Source organism: Hyperolius riggenbachi, chromosome 5 (assembly GCF_040937935.1).
Source record: "Hyperolius riggenbachi isolate aHypRig1 chromosome 5, aHypRig1.pri, whole genome shotgun sequence".
In the NCBI taxonomy this organism is placed as follows: domain Eukaryota; kingdom Metazoa; phylum Chordata; class Amphibia; order Anura; family Hyperoliidae; genus Hyperolius; species Hyperolius riggenbachi.
Window position 1 is genome coordinate 146,397,747 of NC_090650.1, and position 15,876 is coordinate 146,413,622.

General features: G+C 43.3%; 1 protein-coding gene across 6 annotated transcripts in view; it reads left to right on the forward strand.

Annotated features, from left to right (window-relative positions):
- TPK1 (thiamin pyrophosphokinase 1) overlaps positions 1-15,876 on the forward strand; it is a 763,520-nt gene that overhangs the window by 431,143 nt on the left and 316,501 nt on the right. The gene's annotated exons all lie outside the window — the stretch shown is intronic.

Here is a 15,876-nt window from a genome sequence, read left to right on the forward strand (position 1 = left end):
TGCGTCGGATCAAAAGTCCTGTAAAATGGCAATGTAATACTTGGTTCACACATTGTTAAAACCTTTTTCTAAAACCAAAGTTAGGACACATGAACTTACTTCTATAAAATTCCCATCATCCTCATGAAGGTATGTCGCCGCTTTGATCGCCCAGCCGGAGCCTATGCAGATCAAACGGTTACCCTTTCATGTATGGACTCCTATGGGCCCACCACCAGGCACACACCCTGAGGCCTCCACAAGCATACACTACACAGTGCACTGTATCGTTATGTTGCTCCTTAGGGTATCAATCCGGTCAAAATCTTTCCTGTTGCCCAGGAATATGGAGTCCACAAGATGGGGGATATGTGGAATATTACTAGCACCTTTGCTTCCCTGAAGGTCTCACTGGGTTAAACAGATCAAAATAATCCTCAAAGTAACAACAGGTCAGCCCAGATTGACAACCAGTGCTGCTGCAGCAGCTTCACTTTTTTCCATAGCCATTCTTCAACATCTCCGATCACTGTAGAATTACAATTAGCAGATGCCAGTTGTAAGCGTGTTACTCACGGCTACCCGATCATCCAGCGTGCACTCTGTGTTTCTGAGGGAGCTAATTTAGGCTCAGGGCTCCAGCGAACTTTACCGCCCGACGCTGTATCCGCATCACCTCTTTCTGCACTCCACGCTCTGATTAGTATGCCATCAGCTTGCAGGGGATTCACAGTGCTGCCCGGCGTCCCGGGTATGTGAGCGCTCACACGTGTCCGTCCAGCCCCGCCCACTCCAGTGGGCCCGGGCCGCCGGCGGTGAGAATCCGGGAAGCGGAGCCCGTTGCCTCATGCCTGCTGGCAGCGGGTCCGCTATCCCTTACACACATTACATGAGATTGTTGTTTGATATATATTTATTGCATGTGGTAGCACTTGATTTCACCGATTGTATGGTATATTGCTGCAATACACTGCAATGACCTTTTTCAGTGGTGATCAGAAGTCTTTTGAATTTTTAGATGTTTTTAGTGCAGTGTGGTGTCCTTGTAATTTGAATGCCATACATCTATTTTATTCTCTCTTTTTTGTGTTTAGTGGAGGTATTATATATTCCTAGTCTAGTACTCAGTGGATGCTTCTATATATTTTTTTTGTATGAAAAAAGAATCGCTATAGAAGTGGCCCAATTCATGTTTAATTTCATGTGGATGAATTTTGATGATCTTTACTAATTAACTCTTTTACTTCTAAAGTCAGATATACAAGATCAGCATTGCTCATCCTGCTGTTTTCAGATAACTGTAGTAATCAGAATCAGAATCGGTTTTATTCGCCGAGTGCGCTGTTGGCGCCCCCGGAATTGGTTGTGGTACACATGGCAATGGCGGAGAGCAAAAAGACATAGGACATACATACATAAATACATGCATTTTCAGGTATATCAGCATAGCATTGGTGCAGAGTGCATTGTTACAGGCGGGGGCTAGAGTCAGTGTTGGCAACTAGAGAACTGCGTTGTACATGGGCTAAGCTTGAGGGGGCCAGGTGGGAGAAGTGTTCGGGGGGAGTGTTCAGGAGTAGGACTGCCTGGGGAAAAAAGGTGTTTCTGCGCCTCGTGCTTCTGGAGCGGACTACTCTGAAGCGGTGGCCTGATTGGAGGGGCTCAAAGAAGTGGCTTCCTGGGTGGGAGAGGTCTTGGGAGATCTTGATGGCTCTTTTCATCATTCTGGCAGCGTGGAGGAGATCAAGAGGGGGCAGGGTCGTGCCAATGATCTTTTCCGCAGCGCTAATTACTCTCTGAAGTTTGTACTTGTCTCTAGCGTTGGCCCCCGTATACCAGACAATGAGGGAGGAGCTGCTCTTTGTTGCTGCTGATGAGACCGATGATGGTTGTGTCATCCGCGAATTTGATGATCTTAACGGAGTCAGCAGTTGAGGTGCAATTGTCGGTGTAAAGGGAGAACAGAAGTGGGAACAGTACACACCCCTGCGGTGCCCCTATGTTGGTGGTTCTCACACTGGAGGAGCAGTTACCGAGCTCATGCCCATAATTCCCACACAATCGGTCAAAGCGGACTGATCTTGGTGAGGCAGATTGACTGATGGGATACCATTGTGCACATTGGTATTATTTCACCCTAGTGTTAGAGCTACCCACACCTCTTGGCTGCATATCCAAATCCACTACGATCTAATGCAAGGTTAACGCTACACTATCTTATAATAGTATACATTTTCTTTTTGTTTTAAAAGCTATAATATTTTGTCCAATATTTGACCAAGCTATTGATTGGGCATGTAAATACAATTTTCTGTGTTACTCAGACAATTTCCCATTATCAATTCACCAAAATCTTTGAGGCATACCACATTCATAGATATTTCCAGGTTCTAAGCTCTATTCACGTAAACTCCACCTCTGAATGGAAAAGATTCAGTGATCAGTGTTTCAGTGGGTAACAAGAGTTGGACGATTTGTGTTAAAGGGAAACCCTGGATCTCTGCTATTATACCTTATAACCTGGGTCTGTCTCTAAATGCGGTAACTGGTGACTCGATGACAGGATTGTCTGAGCACCGCTGAAGATTGTATTCATTGAACCATAAGCTTTATTTTAGGACCTTTACTGTAGCAGCTGATCTTTGAGGTGTTTTAAACTTGGTGCAGATTATTGTTGGGCAACGTTACCCGTTACTGAGAGAGGGATGCTAACAGGAGAAAGGAATGGGATCTGTGGACTGCAGCATTCTTTTTGCCAGTCCACAGTTGAGTCAGCACCATCAAAAGTGTAATACAATCTTTTTCATTAAATCAATTTAAAATCATGATACAGCTGTCCATACAGCAACAACCCACTGTTTCAGGCATGTAGCTATTTCTCAAGCCATTCAATAAAAATGCCAGGTTTGATAAAGGGCTACCCACAAGAAACAGAGGGCTTGTTACTGTAAGGGCAGCTATTTAACCACTTCAGGACCACAGTCTTTTCGCCCCTTAAGGACCAGAGCCTTTTTCTCCATTCAGACCACTGCAGCTTTCACGGTTTATTGCTCGGTCATACAACCTACCACCTAAATGAATTTTACCTCCTTTTCTTGTCACTAATACAGCTTTCTTTTGATGCTATTTGATTGCTGCTGCGAGTTTTACTTTTTATTATATTCATCAAAAAAGACATGAATTTTGTCAAAAAAATGACTTTTTTAACTTTCTGTGCTGACATTTTTCAAATAAAGTAAAATTTCCTATACATTTGAGCGCAAAAGTTATTCTGCTACATGTCTTTGATAAAAAAAAAACCATTCAGTGTATATTTATTGGATTGGGTAAAAGTTATAGCGTTTACAAACTATGGTGCCAAAAGTGAATTTTCCCATTTTCAAGCATCTCTGACTTTTCTGCGCACCTGTCAGGTTTCATGAGGGGCTAAAATTCCAGGATAGTACAAATACCCCCCAAATGACCCCATTTTGGAAAGAAGACATCTCAAAGTATTCAGTGAGAGGCATGGTGAGTTCATAGAAGATTTTATTTTTTGTCACAAGTTAGCAGAAAATGACACTTTGTGACAACAACAACAAAAAAAAAAAGTTTCCATTTCTTCTAACTTGCGACAAAAAAAAAATGAAATCTGCCACGGACTCACTATGCTCCTCTCTGAATACCTTGAAGTGTCTACTTTCCAAAATGGGGTCATTTGTGGGGTGTGTTCACTGTCCTGGCATTTTGGGGGGTGCCTAATTGTAAGCACCCCTGTAAAGCCTAAAGATGCTCATTGGACTTTGGGCCCCTTAGCGCAGTTAGGCTGCAAAAAAGTGCCACACATGTGGTATTGCCGTACTCAGGAAAAGTAGTATAATGTGTTTTGGGGTGTATTTTTACACATACCCATGCTGGGTGGGAGAAATATCTCCGTAAATGACAATTTTTTTATTTTTTTTACACACAATTGTCTATTTATAGAGATATTTCTCCCACTCAGCATGGGTATGTGGAAAAATACACCCCAAAACACATTATACTACTTCTCCTGAGTACGGCGATACCACATGTGTGGCACTTTTTTGCACCCTAACTGCGCTAAGGGGCCCAAAGTCCAATGAGTACCTTTAGGATTTCACAGGTCATTTTGAGAAATTTCGTTTCAAGACTACTCCTCACGGTTTAGGGCCCCTAAAATGCCAGGACAGTATAGGAACCCCACAAATTACCCCATTTTAGAAAGAAGACACCCCAAGGTATTCCATTAGGAGTATGGTGAGTTCATAGAAGATTTTTTTTTTTTTGTCACAAGTTAGCGGAAATTGATGTTAATTGTTTTTTTTCACAAAGTGTCATTTTCCGCTAACTTGTGACAAAAAATAAAATCTTCTATGAACTCACCATACTCCTAACGGAATACCTTGGGGTGTCTTCTTTCTAAAATGGGGTCATTTGTGGGGTTCCTATACTGCCCTGGCATTTTAGGGGCCCTAAACCGTGAGGAGTAGTCTTGAAACCAAATGTCGCAAAATGACATTTAGGGTGCAAAAAAGTGCCACACATGTGGTACCGCCGTACTCAGGAGAAGTAGTATAATGTGTTTTGGGGTGTATTTTTACACATACAGATGCTGGGTGGGAGAAATATCTCTGTAAATGACAATTATTTGATTTTTTTTACACACAATTGTCCATTTACAGAGAGATTTCTCCCACCCAGCATGGGTATGTATAAAAATACACCGCAAAACACATTATACTACTTCTTCTGAGTACGGCGATACCACGTGTGACACTTTTTTGCAACCTAGGTGCGCTAAGGGGCCTAACGTCCTATTCACAGGTCATTTTGAGGCATTTGGATTCTAGACTACTCCTCACGGTTTAGGGCCCCTAAAATGCCAGGGCAGTATAGGAACCCCACAAGTGACCCCATTTTAGAAAGAAGACACCCCAAGGTATTCCGTTAGGGGTATGGTGAGTTCATAGAAGATTTTATTTTTTGTCACAAGTTAGTGAAAAATGACACTTTGTGAAAAAAACAATAAAAATCCAATTTCCTCTAACTTTTGACAAAAAATAAAATATTCTATGAACTCATCATACACCTAACAGAATACCTTGGGGTGTCTTCTTTCTAAAATGGGGTCACTTGTGGGGTTCCTATACTGCCCTGGCATTTTACGGGCCCAAAACTGTGAGTAGTCTGGAAACCAAATTTCTCAAAATGACTGTTCAGGGGTATAAGCATCTGCAAATTTTGATGACAGGTGGTCTATGACAGGGCAAATTTTGTGGAAGCGGTCATAAGCAGGGTGGCCTCTTAGATGACAGGATGTATTGGGCCTGATCTGATGGATAGGAGTGCTAGGGGGGTGACAGGAGGTGATTGATGGGTGTCTCAGGGGGCGGTTAGAGGGGAAAATAGATGCAATCAATGCACTGGGGACGTGATCGGAAGGGGGTCTGAGGGGGATCTGAGGGTTTGGCCGAGTGATCAGGAGCCCACACGGGGCAAATTAGGGCCTGATCTGATGGGTAGGTGTGCTAGGGGGTGACAGGAGGTGATTGATGGGTGTCTCAAGGTGTGATTAGAGGGGGGAAATAGATGCAAGCAATGCACTGGCGAGGTGATCAGGGCTGGGGTCTGAGGGCGTTCTGAGGTGTGGGCGGGTGATTGGGTGCCCGCAAGGGGCAGATTAGGGTCTAATCTGATGGGTAACAGTGACAGGTGGTGATAGGGGGTGATTGATGGGTAATTAGTGGGTGTTTAGAGGAGAGAAGATCTGCGGGCGATCTATTGGTGTGGGTGGGTGATCAGATTGCCCGCAAGGGGCAGGTTAGGGGCTGTTTGATGGGTGGCAGTGACAGGGGGTGATTGATGGGTGGCAGTGACAGGGGGTGATTGATGGGTGATTGACAGGTGATCAGTGGGTTATTACAGGGAATAACAGATGTAAATATTGCACGGGCGAATTGATAAGGGGGGGTCTGAGGGCAATCTGAGCGTGTGGGCGGGTGATTGGGTGCCCGCAAGGGGCAGATTAGGGTCTAATCTGATGGGTAACAGTGACAGGTGGTGATAGGGGGTGATTGATGGGTAATTAGTGGGTGTTTAGAGGAGATAAGAGATGTAAACAATGGATTTGGGAGGTGATCTGATGTCGGATCTGCGGGCGATCTATTGGTGTGGGTGGGTGATCAGATTGCCCGCAAGGGGCAGGTTAGGGGCTGTTTGATGGGTGGCAGTGACAGGGGGTGATTGATGGGTGGCAGTGACAGGGGGTGATTGATGGGTGATTGACAGGTGATCAGTGGGTTATTACAGGGAATAACAGATGTAAATATTGCACGGGCGAATTGATAAGGGGGGGTCTGAGGGCAATCTGAGCGTGTGGGCGGGTGATTGGGTGCCCGCAAGGGGCAGATTAGGGTCTAATCTGATGGGTAACAGTGACAGGTGGTGATAGGGGGTGATTGATGGGTAATTAGTGGGTGTTTAGAGGAGATAAGAGATGTTAACAATGGATTTGGGAGGTGATCTGATGTCGGATCTGCGGGCGATCTATTGGTGTGGGTGGGTGATCAGATTGCCCGCAAGGGGCAGGTTAGGGGCTGTTTGATGGGTGGCAGTGACAGGGGGTGATTGATGGGTGGCAGTGACAGGGGGTGATTGATGGGTGATTGACAGGTGATCAGTGGGTTATTACAGGGAATAACAGATGTAAATATTGCACAGGCGAATTGATAAGGGGGGGTCTGAGGGCAATCTGAGCGTGTGGGCGGGTGATTGGGTGCCCGCAAGGGGCAGATTAGGGTCTAATCTGATGGGTAACAGTGACAGGTGGTGATAGGGGGTGATTGATGGGTAATTAGTGGGTGTTTAGAGGAGATAAGAGATGTAAACAATGGATTTGGGAGGTGATCTGATGTCGGATCTGCGGGCGATCTATTGGTGTGGGTGGGTGATCAGATTGCCCGCAAGGGGCAGGTTAGGGGCTGATTGATGGGTGGCAGTGACAGGGGGTGATTGACGGGTGATTGACAGGTGATTGACAGGTGATTGACAGGTGATTGACAGGTGATCAGGGGGGATAGATGCATACAGTACACGGGGGGGGGGGGTCTGGGGGGGGGGGTCTGGGGAGAATCTGAGGGGTGGGGGGGTGATCAGGAGGGAGTAGGGGGCAGATTAGGGACTTAAAAATAAAATAGCGTTGACAGATAGTGACAGGGAGTGATTGATGGGTGATTAGGGGGGTGACTGGGTGCAAACAGTGGTCTGGGGGGTGGGCAGGGGGGGGTCTTAGGGGTGCTGTGGGCGATCAGGGGGCAGGGGAGGGGGAAATCAGTGTGCTTGGGTGCAGACTAGGGTGGCTGCAGCCTGCCCTGGTGGTCCCTCGGACACTGGGACCACCAGGGCAGGAGGCAGCCAGTATAATAGGCTTTGTATACATTACAAAGCCTATTATACTTGTTACATGCGGCGATCCGGGTGCTAGTAACCCGCCGGCGCTTCCGAACGGCCGGCGGGTTACAACGAACGGTGGGCGGAGCCAGTCCCCGGCGGCTGATCGCGTCACGAATGACGCGATCGCTGCACAGCCACTCCCGCAGCCGCCCCCGCCGATGGGCGTATTGCGGTCGTTTGGGCCCGGTCTTTGCCGCCGCCCATCGGCTGGGGGCGGTCCTCAAGTGGTTAATGTTTTTTACTTGATTTAACAGAGAGCTTGTTTTACACTTCTGTTGGTACTGACTCAACTGCAGACTGGACACTGTGGTACCTGAGGTGCACGGGTACAGAGAGTCATAGCACATCATTACCTGTGAAAATCTTTCCTGTGGGTACTTGTTACAAACAGTGGTTGATCAGTGTCCTAACGTACCAAAGCTAGTAGTGGCCCATAGGGGTGATCAATGAGATACAAATAATTTCCCCTTAATTTCCCTTTAATTTAGTCCAATTTCAAGCTCCACATAAGCTGCATGAAATTTTAAGGCAGGAAGAAATTGTTTGCATTTCATTGATCATCCCTGGTGGCTCAATATCAGACGAGACTTATTATAAAATCTTGTCTAATTTCTAAATTCTATGGTGCAAAGGAGAATACAAATTTAATTCAAGTGATATGCAGCCTTGAATTGAGCCAATGCAAATCTGCAGTAAGTGCATTTGATTAGCACAATTGCAAGCTGCAAGCATTCATTAATTGTGCTTGCAAGTTGAAAAAATCAACATTGCATACTGCAAATCATCTCTCCCATCATTAGTTAAGGCAACCAACATCCTTTGTTTATCACTTGCTTTGAAAGAGTTATTAAGACATCTATGTCATTGGTTGCGTTAAAAGGGAACCATAACCGAGTAAAATTATTTAAAATAATCACATGATGTCCCTGCTAATGATTATTACATACTTCCCTCACCGTCAGTTACTCTCAGAAGCTCACCATTTTCCTCTAACAATGATCCCTTCCAGTTCTGACAAGATTTTGTCAGAACTGAAATATATCAGTTGCTGTCAGTTATATATCAGTTGCTCTCAGTTATAGCCAAAAGGAAAACTGATGAGCAAGGTAATGCCCATGTTTTCGTATGGCTCAAGTGGGCGAAAGTACAGTTTAACAGTGTACTGACAAAGAAGTTGTTATGGGGTCATTGCCATTTTTAAAGGACAACTGTAGTGAGAAGAATATGGAGGCTGCCATATTTATTTCCTAAACAATACCAGGTGCTTCTCAGCCCTTCTGATCTATTTGGCTGCAGTAGTGTCTGAATAACAACAGAAACAAGCATGCATGAATCCAGTCAGATTTGACAATGTTAGTAAAATCTGATCTGCATATGCTTGTTCAGGGTCTATGGCTAAAAAGTATTAGAGGCAGAGGATCAGCTGGCTAGCCAGGCAACTGGTAAATGTGGCAGCCTCCACATCCCTCTTGCTTCAGTTGTCCTTTAAAATGGAGGATTTAGAATTCCATTGATCACAGTGGAAAAACAGGATGCAGTAGAGGAGAAAGCAATTACACATAGAGTAGACTACACGGGAGATAAGTATGATGTGTGTATGTTTACTTTGACTTTTAATCTTCAGTTCAGGTTTTCTTTAACCACTTACGGGTTTCGGGTGGTTTTGCTAATCTGTGCTGCGGGGGCTCTTCAGCCCGCAGCACAGATCGGATAGCAGCCAGCTGTTTGCACTTGCGGGGGGGGGGCTCTTCAAAGCCCCCCTCCGCAGCGCTTTCTGGCCTCCTTCCCCTTCCCTTTCTCTCCCTCCCCCTGTGAGCGGCGCAGGACGGAAATCCGTCCTGCGCCGCCTCAGATAGGTTTCAGCCTATCAGATGCCAGCGATCCCCGGCCAATCAGAGGCAATGCCGCGCAGCAGCGCCGTATGTATGTAAACAGCGGGGAAGATCTTCCTCGCGTGTTTACATTTACCCTGCGAGCCGCGATCGGAGGCTTGCAGGGTGTTCACGGAGACACCCTCCGTGAACTGACATGGAACGGCCGCTCATACGAGCGGCTGTTTCCATGGAAACCACTTCAGGATTCAGGGGCGTACTTATGCGTAGGCAGAATCCTGAAGTGGTTAAATGAACTTAAAGCTGTTATACATTCCCAACTGTGTTAACAATAAGTAGCATTTTCCAGAAAGAGTCCAATAATTCTATAGTCTTCACATATAATACCATTAAAGGGAACCTAAACTTAGAAGATATGGATTTTTCCTTTTAAAATAATACCAGTTGCCTGACTCTCCTGCTGATCCTGTGTCTCTAATACGTTTAGCCCAGCCCCTAAACAAGCATGCAGATTACGAGCTCTGACTGAAGTCAGACTGGATTAGCTGCATGCTTGTTTCAGGTCTGGGATTCAGCCACTACTGCAACCAAAGAGAGCAGCAGGACTGTCAGGCAACTGGTATTGTTTCAAAGGAAACATCCATATCCCTCTCAGTTTAGGTTCCATTTAACTCTAAAGATGTTAACCAACCTATATTTATCTTTGCTTGTCAATAACTCAAATAGCAGGAACTAACCATCTGGCAACTGAGATGTTAAAACTTCTGTCATTCAGAACTTTTGAAGAGCTTTATTTTTAATTTTGTAAATCTTAAATTATATTGGCAATTAAAGTCCAGTCCATTGACACTTCACTGAAGTCTCCTTCACAATGCAGGTTAATATACTAAAAACAAAGGCCTTTCATACAATGCTTCGCTCTGTGTTTCTTAATTCAGCCCATTAATGTGAACATGGCTAGTTTAAAACAAAGGACTACGACACAGATTTTGTCCATGCTTGAATACACAAAAGTATTCATATTTGTGTAGCATATCATCAAATACTAATAGTTTTTTCTTCTTGTATCTAGATATTATAAATGATTCCTTTTAACATCAGTATTGCTTTTGTAGCTTAGAAAGTGTGACTTTTTCATCTTTTAAAAAAATACATTTTGCCGTTTTGGTGATGCTTTGCTCATTTAGAGAAAAGGCTCTCAGTGGAGCTATTAAGTGAAGAGGTACGATGACACTCATTGCTGTTGACCTTCATAAAACCTTACTGATGTGAGCTGGAAATGGGGAGCTAGGACAAGAGCCTTAGGTGGTTTCTGACTGATTCCTGTTCATAGACATGTGAAATATCAAATTCAATTTTAAAGACTATAAAAATTATGTGAACAATGACCTTTTTTCTCGTTCATGTGTGATAAAAACCCTATTCTGTAACGTCATCAACACACAGTCTGCACTGTAGGCAAAAACTATTCAATTGAAATGAATACACATTATCTGTAATGCTAGCCATCGTATATAGCAGAAATACGTAAATAGACCTCAATAGGGCTTTCAGAGTTTCAAACTTTTGTACTACAGGAATATTTAAAGTAAGACTGCCCATAGAATACTTTAAGTAACCAAGGCCACCTATAAGCAGTCAGATTTCTTTTAATTTAGTCACTATTGTCACAGGAACAGCATTGCCAGTGACAAGTTATGTTTTTTTTTATATTTTAACTTATTTAGGCTATGCTTTACTTCCATGTATGTGCAATGAGATGCTTATTCCTTTCAAATATGGTGAACCTCTAGTGATAGTACAATCTCACCTGTTGAACCTGGCACTGGAGCTAGACATGGACTATCCATTATGGAGTTTTAGCAGCCAAATGGTCTTTACCAGAACATCTTGCAATGATTGATGAACTGCCACCCCTAGTAGGCTCTGGACTAATCTGCCAGTGACTGCCAGGATGTTGGGATAAGCAGGCTAGGAAGACATAGCTGGGAAGGAAGAGAACAGCAACAAAAACATAACTGCTCACAAAACAAATAACCCAGTCTAAGCATAACTACTTATATAGTTAAAGAGGAACTTCAGCCTAAACAAACATACTGTCATTAAGTTACATTAGTTATGTTAATTAACCAGTTCAGCACCGCAGTGCCGAAAATCCCATGCATCCGAGCAACGTTCACCTCCCATTCATTCGCCTATAACTTTATTGCTACTTATCACAATGAATTGATCTATATCTTGTTTTTTCCGCCATTAATTAGGCTTTCTTTGGGTAGTACATTTTGCTAAGAATTATTTTTTTCTAAATCCATTTTAACAGGAAGATTAAGAAAGAAATGAAAAAAATTCATTATTTCTCAGTTTTTGGCCATTATAGTTTGAATTTAATATACGCTACCGTAATTAAAACTCATGTATTTTATTTGCCCATCTGTCACGGTTATTACACCATTTAAACAATGTCCCTATCACAATTTATGTTGCCGATATTTCATTTAGAAATAAAGGTGCATTTTTTCCATTTGCGTCCATCACTATTTATAAGCTTATAATTTTAAATAATATAATAACATACTCTCTTGACATGCATATTTAAAAAGTTCAGACCCTTGGGTAACTATTTATGTTGTTTTTGGGTTTTTTTTAATTGTATTTTTTTTTTTTTTTTTTTTATAAAAAATGTATGTGGGTAATTTTTGGTGTGGGAGGGAAACTGCTAATTTTAAATGTAAAGTAATATAATTGTTTGTATTAAAATGTATGTGGGTGCAGTTTACTATTTGGCCACAAGATAGCCACAGTGAAAAAAGTCCTGGATGCGAACGATCTCGCATCCAGTAACTAAAATGCAGAGGACAAGTTTCCTGGGGGCAGAAATACTGCGCTCTCTGGATAGAAAGCGTCTGTATTTCTGTGGGGAAGTTAGATCGGTGAATGGGAATTATATTCCCATTCACTGATCGGGGGGCTAGTGGCGGGCGGCAGGTGCGCGCGGGAGCGCACCCGATCGCGCGCACCACGCAGGGAAAGCAGCAGTGCCTATCTGGACGAGGAAGCTCGTCCAGATAGGCCGAACTGGTTAAAATAGATAGGTAATATAATCTCTTACCCACCCTGTTTCAAAAGAACAGGCAAATGTTTGAATTCATGATGGCAGCCATCTTTTTGGCTGAAAGGAGGTGACAGGGAGCATGATACACAGTTCCAACTGTCCTGTGTCCTGAGCACCTCTCCCAGTTGCTAGGCAACGTGAATAACAACATAGGAAATCCCATCATGCTCTGTACAGCATGAGGGAAAAAAAGCCCAGCCTTTTTTTCTTTGATGGGCGGAGCTTAGCTAAAATGCAGCTAAAAATGATGCTTTGGTAAGAAAAACAAAGTTCTGATGCTGTGAAACTGTTAAAGAAAACGCCAAGCCTTTTCAGTATTGCTGAGTAGATTTATAGTCCGGAGGTTCACTTTAAGGAGGTAGTTCAAACTAGCATCAGATTTTGATGAAGCACAAGGCTTACTCAGGGATCTGAAGCAGCTCTTAAATTGAAAGCGCTTATATGCCACTAACTTCATGTGCGTTGGAAAGCCCAAATGCTGCCTGTGACTGGATGGTAGCCAGAGGTACTTCTAAAGTTTTTCCTGACTAATCAGGAAAATGGCATTTCTTCCTTCCCACAAAAACACATATATTAGCAGCCGGGCATGGTATGATTTAGCCCTGGGTACTAGTAATGGTAACTGTCTCATTCAAAACGTATGACCAGATCACAAGCTGATTTTTTTTTTTTTTTTTAAAGTTGAATGCAGACTGTTCATTGCTATTTGTAAATACTTTTCAGGTATGGAAACCATTACCATTAGACATTATTGGTCATGTTATTTTATTTGAACTAAATACATTACTTAAATGGTATGTGGTAAAACACTTTATCGTTCTTAGTGGCATATTTTCTGAGTGTCACGATCGCTTCTGCAGCATGTAATGCTGGCTGCAGTGGTATTGCAACCCAAGCAGTTCTGATGTCATTACATGCATTTGTTTGCATAGTTTGGTTTGCACTCAAACTAGTTGCTGATTCCATCTGCAGTGGCTCTGCAGTTCTGGCCAGCTCAGGATTAAATAATTACCATTCACCTGTGTGGGAATCTGCATGTCTGCTCCCATTGGATGACCTCAGTAGAAAGATCTGCTTCCTGCAGGGCTCCATGGGCTATCATAGTTTCAGATCAGTCTGTTACTCTGTCTGGGCCCCCCTCGCTCCTAGATCTCATGTGGACTGCACTGACTCCTGCGAAGGGGTCAGTGAGTCCTTCTGGTGCTGATCCTGTTTATCAGTATTTGTTACTTTGCTGGTCTTGCAACATATATTGGTTCATCGGCGATATATACGCATACTAGCGCGTTTGTTATTTTCCTTGTATTTGTGTTACGTTAATACATCAGTGTCGCTGATATATACGTACTCAAACTGTTTATATCCTGTGTTCAGTCAGTCAGTTCTAGCACGCTTTGGTAGGTTGCGCATATCGTGATCACCCGTGCTTAGTTAGTTCAGTCCTGTTCCTGTTACCTTGCGTGGATTGTGCTCACTTCTGCGTAGAAGTAGCAAATCCTTCCTAGTCCTGTTCCTGTTGCCTTGCGTGGATTGCGCTCACTTCTGCGTAGAAGTAGCGAATCCTTCTGAGTCCTGTTTCTTGTATTGTTCCAGTTCCTAGCTAGCGTTCCTTGCTTATGTTATATATCGGTCCATCGCCGATATATACATATGTTAGTCAGTCATTTGTAGCTTCATTGATAGCTGTAATTGTAATATGATAGGAATATCGTATCAATTGTATTTAAGTATTGTTTGTGGTTGCTCGGATATATGCCTGCTCTGTGCGCCACATCTCCTGCGGGAGTCAGTCCTCTCCTCCACTAAACTGGGGATATCCTGGTTCCTTGTGCTAGTGTGTGTACCTCCTTCACATCAGGATATACACCACGTGCTGACTGTGGAGAATATACCACCAAGCCTAACACTGAGCTCAGTAGTTTATTGGTTAGTATTGTGTGGAACAGAACTCATGTTAGAGTAAATCTTAAGTCTGTGGAGCCCTAAATCCATGGGTAGTCTTTCTTTACCAAAGCCTTTAGGCATTATGTGCCTAGAAAACTTTGGTGTTTGAAGTCATGGTTTAATCAGAAAGAGACTAGGCCCATCTCTGAGTCATTCTTTGTGCAATTTGTGAAGATGGGAAAAGTTGTGGCTTATAGGTTGGGTGACATCAAGTCAAGGCTAAACATCATTGGGAGGGCAAGGCCTTCTACCAATATACAGCAATATATAGTTATAAGAAGCATTTCTGATGCTGAAACCAAGATAATTAATGTAAAAATAAGTATCCTTAATATATTTTATGTTCAGCTTTGAGCCATTATGGGTCCTCTCTAAACTGTATATTGGCAACTGTAGGAGATTAGAATGTAAGTAAGGATCAGAAAACTCTGAAGAACCCACTGGGCAGTGCATATATAATAAGCTTTATGAAGAAAGCATGTAACATCTCCAAACGTATGAACCCTTGTCAATATTTGAGGGGGAAAAAAGGGAGGAAGATAAAGCCCTACCAAAAACCAACCACAAAGGATTACACAGATGAAATGGGAAAGGGATATCTGGTGGTCCTCCTAGACTGATGCTGTTAAAAGACATGTTTTGATTTGTATAGCACCAGCATCTTCCCTGGCACTGTACAACAGAATAAAATGTATAACAATACATATAAACAATACTACAGTAAACAAAACATGACAATGGTGGATTACATCCTATGCAGTGAAAACAATGATTACAGATTTTTACTTCATGGTGGAAGATATGCATGCACATTACACAGTATTGTGAGACAAAAGGGGAAGAAAGCCTTGGCCAGTTAGCCTTACAGTCTGAAGGGTTAAGGGATAGGAAAATAGAACAAGGGATGCGACATGCATCAACCTAGCACCCATTATTAAATGGGCCTAATATTAATATAATTATTGTCTGACATTACATTTGCAGTTATATGCACTATTTTAGTCTACTAGACCTTAACCCTTTACAATAATGGGCTCTAGGCCTCGGCCCCTCACAACCACCTTCCCCCCCCCCCTTTCGCCGCCACCGCATCACCAGCATGCAAGTGCACAGCCGCCACACACGCTCGCAATAGCTGTGACGTGTACCCGTGCGCACATGCCTTCCCCCCCTGCTCTCATCCTCCTGTAGTGTGTAATGTCCATGTGCCACGCTGGCAAAAAAGCATGGACACAGGGACAGAGGACACTGGGGTTTTATTGTATAGGATACAATCGGTACTGAACTCATATACAGAGCTACTGAAAATGATTACATTTAATAAATATACTCAGATCAACAATGCCTTCTCTTGTTGTTCTTGATGAAATCCAAGTCAACATTGGGAAACTCCAGACTAGTCTTCATTGCAGCTACAGACAATTAGAAGAACAGCCCAGCGGAGGGATGGTCATAGAGGGCCGATGCTCTCACATAGTGAGTGGGTTCACACAGTTCTCCCATATGACATGTTTAACCACTTCCCAACTGAGGGGTTTTACCCCCTGACCACCAGAG